The following is an 8,729-nucleotide window of genomic DNA, read 5'->3' on the forward strand; positions in this document are numbered from 1 at the left end:
ATTTGCGCGTGGGGGGGGGGACATTTGTTACACTTTCTATTAAATCTCCAGTTAAATTTAATTCTCTTGCCAAAGGGCCATCATTATATTATATACATTGTGCAAAAATACAAAAAAGAGCAGTGGTAGAAAGAACAGTACATTGGAGTTGAAAAGGTCATGGGAGATTAAAAAAAAAAAAAGAAGACAAGACAACAACAACAACAAAACCCCTAATACTACACCAGAGAACTAGTGATGGCATACTTTATCTGTCTTAATGACCACCTAAATTAAACAAGTTACTTCTTCATACTTAAAGCAAAACAAAACAATACCATGTAACCATTGCATGTTTATGGGGAGAAAATTTCTAAGACTGTGATCTAGCTCCATATCAATCGCCTTCCTGGTTTTTTTTTTTTTTTCCTTGTTATTTAGAAGACTACATTTCCCAGAAGTCTCCACTAACAATGTCCCCAAAGCAAGAGAGCTCTTCCACCCACACTACTCCCATCTGGAATGGTGTCAGCCAGTAAAGAATTCTCCTGAACCTCAGAAAGCAGTGACTGAGAAGAGAATCAGGGTTTAGGAATAAGGGAAATTGCAACAAATGAGGGTTAAACAAGATAAAATTATTCCTAAGAAATCAGTAATTTTGTTTTGCACTAATTAGGAAACATTACATTTAGATTTTTTTTTCCAGTTTCAAACCCAGTTTTTATTCCAGTTCTGAGCATGTACCTTGCTCTCACTGAATGCAGCAAGAAAATTTAAACAAAATACATACATGTGGGAGCTACATGAGCATTCTTAAGGGAAACCACAAACAGGGCTAACTAAAGAAGGCCATCAAGGTTTAAGTCACTGGAGTAGCAGAACTTAGCATTTCCCCCCCCTTGGCTCTCTTCCAGCCTGGGCTCCAGACAGCAAACTCTGACACTGGGAACCAGCACAAGAAATCTCCCAAACAACCCCTTCCGCTCCGCCTTGAGATCCAGGAAAGGAGGCATCTGATGCTCAGTATGTGTGTGGGTGGGTGGGGGGGAATCATTTCTCTTTTCAGATCCTTCTCCATTTTCTCACAGTTCAGTTCTCAGGCAATGCTGCAGTGGCTGTTGGAACAGCAGGAAATGGCAGGTGGAAGAGGAGTTACTCCATCAGAGTAGGTGTGGTCCTGAAGGAGGTGAACACCTGCTGGTTTCTGCCTCTTGATGATCCCACCCTTAGCTCCAGGTGCACATGTGGGAAGCTGGCAGCAGGGCAGAATAGAACAGTACAGTTCTCAGCTATAGCTTTCTGATAAATCCTTAATAATGACCCTGATATATGTAATACTTTTCTGCACCAATAAGCACCAAACCAAGAAAACAATCTTGAAAGGGAAGAGGAAAAGATAAATTAATTCTATAGAAATGTTTCACATAATTGAGATTTCTTATCATAAACAATGGAAAGCAGAACAAACTTAATGAATGGCTAAAAGAGTTGTCAACCAGATTGAAACAATTCTCAGAAATGAAAGTAAAACAGGGACATTCTGAGAGAAAGGGAAGCTAAGAGCATCATTGAAAGCCTTGCTTGGGGCTGATCCAAGGCCCCAGGCACATGTGTAGCAGAGGACTGACTGCCTTGTCTGGCCCCAGTGGGAGAGGATACACCTAATCCTGTAGAGACTTGATGCCCCCCAGAGAAGGGGATTGCCTGGGGAGGGGTCACCATTTCAGAGGTGATGGGGTAAAAAACTCTAGGAAGGGAGGACTGGGAGGGGGGCAACATTTGGGATGTAAATAAATAAAATAAATATTTTTTTAAAAAGGGAATAAAGACAAAAGACACTGCTAGCAGCCTTCAGATGAAGATATAGAACTCCCAGCTCCTCCTGCACCATGGCTGCCTGGATGCTGCCACACTCCCACCTTGATGATAATGGACTGAACCTCTGAACCTGTAAGCCAGCCCCAATTAAATGTTGTTTTTATAAGAGTTGCCTTGGTCATGGTGTCTGTTCACATTGGCAAACCCTAACTAAGACACTTGCAGATAGGAAGCATAACTGCCATCTGAGAGGCTTCACTCTGCAATCAATGGAAATAGCTGCCACAGCCAAACCCACAGCCAAACACTAGGTGGAGCTTGAGGAATCTTGTGGAAGAGAGGGAGGAAGGATTGAAGGAGCCAGAGAGATCAATGACACTACAAGAAAACCTATAGAATCAACTAGCCTTGGCCCTTGGGCTCATTCAGAATAAACCACCAACCAGAGAACATGCATGGGAAGGACCTAGGCCCTGTACACATATGTAACACTCCATGTATGTGTGTGTGTGTAATATATACATATATATATATGTGTATGTATATATATCATATATATCATTTATATTATATATATATAACATAATGTGTGTATATGTATATGTATACATACACACATTTGATAAATACTGCTTTTTTCAGTAGATACCTTTAGCCTGAGCTGTTGTGCCCAGTGAGTCTTGACCTGTTCTACCTTACCAAACTTCCTGGCATGGTTTTATGTTGCAGGATTTTCCCTGTCCAATCAATTTGGGCAGTGGGAGGCTTGTGATTGGACAGGAGAAGGGAGGCAGAGCAAGGAGTTGAGGAGACAGGGAGAGAGGTCTGAGGAGGAGAGGGAGAACCAGAATGGAGGCTGACTTGGTGTTATCAAAAGGTTAGAATAATTGTGTTAAAGCTTTATCATTATCATTTGGCTCTGAAATTATTGTATTGTATTGGCATCTTGTAAATTGTGTTATTATTGATACATAAATCTGATTGGCTAATTAAGCATTAAGAGTCTTTATTCTACCAGGTAATAAGGTGTTGAGATGGTTAACCAGGGGTGCGTGGGGCATTGCATGAAAGTGAGAGGAACTCAGAGGCCCCATCCAAGAGATGGCCCGGTGGGAGCCTTGTGGCCTAGCAGGGTTGGTGAATTGGTGGGCTGAGAGACCAAGCCGGTGAGGTCACCTGGTGTAGACTCTAGAGAGTTGTTGGCAGTGGCAGTAGCGAGAGGGCACGGCCTGGCCCTGCTGAGAGCTGGCGAGTTCATCTTTTAATATTTCTAGCAACAGTTTTACATCTCACACAAAAATGTATACCAAGGTGCCTTTCTGTGGCCTTCATTTGCCTTTCCTAATGACCTGTGTTTATTTGTAACCCTTATATCTTTTTTGGGGTGGGATTTCTGCTCAGATATTTTGTCCATTAAAAAAATCACTATTGATCTTACTGAGTTGCTCCAGTTTGTTACACACTTGGGACTCACATTCTTCATCAGATACCTATACTTTGAAAATAGGTCCAATCCAGGACCTGTCTTCAAAGGCCTATGGGAGGTTCACAATCAGTTTTTAAAAAGTGCCTCTCACATCTCATAATAATGTAAGTAAGTACATTATTTTGTATTAGGTTACATTCATAATCATTATAGGTCAGCACCTGGAAATAACTACAGGGTACAAATCTGGAGATACTGATTGAATTATGTTGGCACCTTAATAATAATTTAGCTAATTTTATAGTTTTCAAAAGCTGTTATTTACAGAATTTTTGAAGGGGACTTTTTTTATTATTATTATTCTCTCATACAATACATTATGACCGAAGCTTCCTCTCCTTCCACTTCTCCCAGTCCCCACCCGCCCACCTCTCCTCTTCCCAAGATCCACTCCCCACATCTCCCCCACACACACACACACAAAAGAGCAGTCTTTCCAGAGACAGCAACTGAACACAGCACAATAAGATACAAAATAATACCAGGCACAAAACCTCACATCAAGGATGGGTGAGGTAACCCAGTAGGAGAAAAGGGATCCTAGGAGCAAGCAAAAGCATCAGAGATGCTCCCACTCCCACTGTTAGGAGTCCCACAACAACACCAAGCCCACAACCACAGTGTACATGCAGAGGACCTATTGAAGACCTATGTAGGCTCCATGAAGGCTGCTTCAGTCTTTGTGAGCCCCCCCCCCCCCCGTGAGCCCTACCTAGTTGATTGTGCATGGGCCTGTGTTCTTCACCCAGTGTCCTTGACTTCTCTGGAGTCACCCCCCAACTTCTTCTGGGGTTCCCCAAGCTCTGAGGGGAGCCAGATGGAGACTACCAACCTAGGCTCCCACTCTGCATCAGCTCCCATCAGCTGCTGGAAGAACTGCTCTCATGACAACTGGACTAAGCACTGATCTATGAGTGTAACAGACCATCATTAGGAGTAATTTTTCTAGTTTTTGTTATATATATATATATATATATATATATATATATATATATATATATTCTGCATTTCTATGTCTGATGTCAAAGTGCATTTCAGATCTCCAACTCCTTTCAGCTTTGTTGACTACAACACACTTCTCTCTCATGCTCTGGTCCATACCTGGTCCATAGACCTTGGCAGGTATTTCACGGCTCTAGCATCTCCAGCATCTCACAGTCTACAGCAAAGTCTGGACTTCACCTTCACATCTTCTCTGAGTCTCCATGCAGGGATGCCTGACACACATCTGGCCTCCATAGCTTTCTTTAGCCATGGGGGAAGATTCCACAGCCCCTTTCTTGTACCCTTGACTCTAAAGCTAGAACCATGTAGCTGAAGCTGCCAAGGTTTGCTTCTTATCACAGGGTTTGTCCGTTATACAAACTTGAAAGCTTCTTTGAAAATAACTTTATAATTTTTATTCTAAAACATCAGATCATTCACCTTAGAAAGAAACAGCCTTGCTGCTGAGTAATTTAAATATGTTCTGGTAGAGAACCATTAATTTCAATTAATCTGCTGGCACTAGTTTAAAAAGCAACCTTAGATATACAAAAGGAAAACAAAATTTAGTGGCCATGATTTAAAACTGTCATGAACATGGAACCTCTGGGGCAAAAAGGAAGATGTACCTGACTCCTTATATTTATTTAGCAGCCATATAAGCAAGCACACATTTACCTCAAATATTTTTCCATTTTTACACCCACCTGAAATAAGTCCCATCGAATTTCAAATAGCCCTCCAACCGCTCACCAAGTTCCAATCAATGTTACATCTGATAATATTTTCAAACTATAGGAAGATTAATAGAAGTTCCCACTCAGAAATATAATAATTTTTTTTTTGGTTTTTTTCAAGACAGGGTTTCTCTGTATAGCCCTGGCTGTCCTGGAGCTCACTCTGTAGACCAGGCTGGCCACCTTGGTATCCCAAGCATCTCAGAAACCAACTTAAAAATTATACTTGAACATGTTATTAATTATCAGCATGTGATTTGTCTGACCTCCAAGGCACACGCTTTATCCTAGCACAGCCTCACATGTTGTCAACAAAGGAAAATGTACAGCAAGTAGAACCTATTTCCCAACATCCATCAATAGTCATCTCTGTATTTCAACACCTCCGTTTTTGAACCTTACTCATTTGAAACTCAGTCAGACAGAGCAGGGTGATGGAGGTATAAGAAAAGAGTTTCCCATGTGTTCACACTTTGTCAGCTTTCTTCTGGATGCCGAGAGGATGAAGCAAGAATGGAAGGTGATGGCAGAGAAACTGCTGAGAGGGAAGAATGCACACCTGAAACCCAACTGGCGACATCCACAGCCTGAGAAAGGGCTCACCTGCAAGTCTCTGGACTTACATAAGCAAGGCTCCTTTAAATAAACAAAATTTTATCAGTCACCCTAAAAGCCTCAAGCAACATCACTGAATAGAACCTTCCTAAGTCCATAAACTATGCTGCTTAATAGAATCTTTATTTTGCTTCTATTTTCCAACTTGTAACAAGAAAGCCCTCAATACTCCCAGCCCCACCTCCCAAAAACTGTTTTCAAACTAAAGATTTCTGGATCATTCAGGAGACTGCTGTCATTTCATATTACAGATGACTGTAATTTGTAAAATTATAAACAAGTTTAATACATTATGAAATTAAATGAACCCTATGTTTTTGTAAAAAGCCACCACATTTTAATTATGAACTAAAAACATCTGATCAGAAAACATAAATTAAAAACCAAGACACTAAATACAATGCTAATTTCACAGTGGGAGAGTCAATGAAATTCATTTCTACATACATTATGATTAATCAACTAGTAAATCTTAATCATAAGGTGAAAATAGCAAAATCATACTTTTTTCATAAAATGTTACACATTATCTTCTATAGGTATAGTCAACATATGTGGAGAAAAAAATGTGATCGCTCTCCTGCATTTCCAGGAGTATCAGGCAATGTCATCTTAGAATGATCTGGTCATTTTCCTCTCCATCATCTTTAGCATCTAGTTTCCTTTTCTCTCCCTGAAGGCCATCTTCTTCTTCCTCCCCTTCCTCTTCATCAGTACAATCATCCTAGCCCTGAATTTCTTCTTTCATGAGGTATTAGGCGGATGTCTCCCATTTCTGAGCCTCCTTCATGTTCCTCTTCCTCCTCTTCATAAACTTCAGGTGGACCAGCTTCATCTCTTTCATCTTCCTCTTTATCCTCCCCAAATCTGGAGCTTCGCGATCTTCCTGACAGAATCCACCTACTTATGCAATTTGCTGCAACAATTCCAAAATACTTTCTTTATAATCTTCCAGGTTTGTGACCTCAGCTAAGCAAGTTGAAACTTCTACTTTTAAAGATTTTGCGAAGCTTCTACTGTACTGGGGTCTTTGATTTAAAAAAAAAAAAAAAAAAAAAAAAAAAAAAAAGATTTGGAGCCAGGCAGGTAAGATTTAGATATTTCTCTTCCAGGACTTCCAAGGCTCCAGAGATTATTTTGTCACTACGTTCCAACTTTCCAAGTTGATTTAAGCTGGGAAGCAAAGCTAATGAACTAAATTCTATTTTAACCAACTGTGAAACTCAAAAGTGTCATTCAGACCTTCAATTTCCTCATTTATACACAAGCCATTACCAAGAACTAACTGCCACCTTCTCTAGGGCTGTTCTTCAGCTCTATGTCCTCATTGGCTACAGTGCTTCTCCTTCCCCATCTCCTGCCCTTCCCACTACCCCCAACCCTAAAAAATGTGTAGACTTAGAAACGAATGTAAGTCAATGAAAATACAAATGCCAACTACCACCCAAGGTATGGAGGAGAAAGAAAAGAATAGCAAATGGAGTCCAGTAAGTTGAGATTCTGCTGAGAATTGAACTTGGACCCTCAAGAATTTCAGCCAGTGCTCTTAATGCCTGAGCCATCTCTCCAGCCCGATGGATGAGTTTTGATGCTTAATGACACAGGGGCACTCAAGAGTGTTTTCATTTGTGTCAACATTTGTCCCATTGATGTTTCTCATTATTGTACAGCTTTTGACTTAGCATAGTTATAAATACACCTATATACAATTTCATCTTAAAGTTAGATTGTATTTTAATGTTTTATATAAAGAAATTTTGGGTTAAAAATGAATATAGATACAAAAATATTATCAAGCCTACAAGTGTGGTGGCACATACCTTCACACAGCAATTAGGAGGTAAAGACAGGGTGATCTCTGTGAGTTCAAGACCAACCTAGTCTACAGCAGAGTTCCAGGCCAGCCACAGCTACATAGTGAGACTCTGTATCAATAAACAAACAAATTCACAAGTGAATTGAAGCTCTCATATTTTATTAGAGTAAATAAAAGTGGTCTAACCTCCGGCAAATAATGTTATAAAGTTAAATATACATTTACATATGACTCAGAAATGCTATTTGTACAAAAATAAACACTTATACATATAAAACTAAATATGCTTACAGCTCTGTAATAAGTCAAAATTGGAAGTACTTAAACTCTTTTAATGGATAAAAGCAGGCAACAGAATACTACTCAGCCTTTAAAAGGAACAAAATACTGATACAAAAAGAACTTGGATNCATATCAAGGATACTACACTGAGTGAAAGAAACCAGTCTCAGAAGGTTATATGCTATATAATTCCATTTATATAACATTCCCAAAGAGACACAAGTGTAGTCATGGAGAATAGCACCCAGCTATAGAACAGNGGAACTACCACAAGGAGATTAACTCAAAAATATTTTTTTAAAGATGATATGAATATGTCTAGATTGTGGGATATGTGTGTGTATTCTAATATATATATTAGAAATATATATTGATTCATATTCATATATATTAATATATAATTTCATATATATTTAAAAATATATGAAATGTATACCAAAAAAATCAAGAAACCAAACCATCAATTTTTTAATTATCTAAAAATAAAAATATTTAAAACAATTGTTGTTTGCATTATATATATATATACACATACATACACACACACAAAGAGGCTCTTTATAATTGCATATTAGATTAAAACCCAGGGAGTTAGGCACTATCAATGATACAAGTAGATCAAATAAACTGATATCTACAAGTAAGAAAATATCAATCATATATTAGCCCCATAAATTTTAGTAACCTAATGTATAACAGTGTTTTAGATACACCCTTAAATGTTTCCTGGAGGTACACAGTATTTTATAATGTATCCGAAACACAACCTAAATGCAACATTCAGATCAGGGCAATGATAAATGCCATATATTCAAATCAGCTAAGTTAGAAAAATAACTGTCTCCACATAGGTTTCCAATTCTGGTTGTATTTGTTCTGACCTCTAGATAGAAAAAGAGAGGCCAGCCTGTCTATGAAATGGATCAGACCATCAGCTGCTTCCATGGCTTCTGCATCAAACTGACCAGTCTCTGCAGAAGTGCCAGTGATGGTATAAACCCGCATGCTGTGG

General features: G+C 39.1%; 1 pseudogene; it reads right to left on the reverse strand.

The window, feature by feature from the left end:
- Window positions 1-6,226: 6,226 nt before the first annotated feature.
- LOC110318032 lies at window positions 6,227-8,722 on the reverse strand (annotated as a pseudogene).
- Window positions 8,723-8,729: the final 7 nt, after the last annotated feature.

The sequence above is a fragment of the Mus pahari genome, chromosome 3 (assembly GCF_900095145.1).
Source record: "Mus pahari chromosome 3, PAHARI_EIJ_v1.1, whole genome shotgun sequence".
NCBI classification, from domain to species: Eukaryota; Metazoa; Chordata; class Mammalia; order Rodentia; family Muridae; genus Mus; species Mus pahari.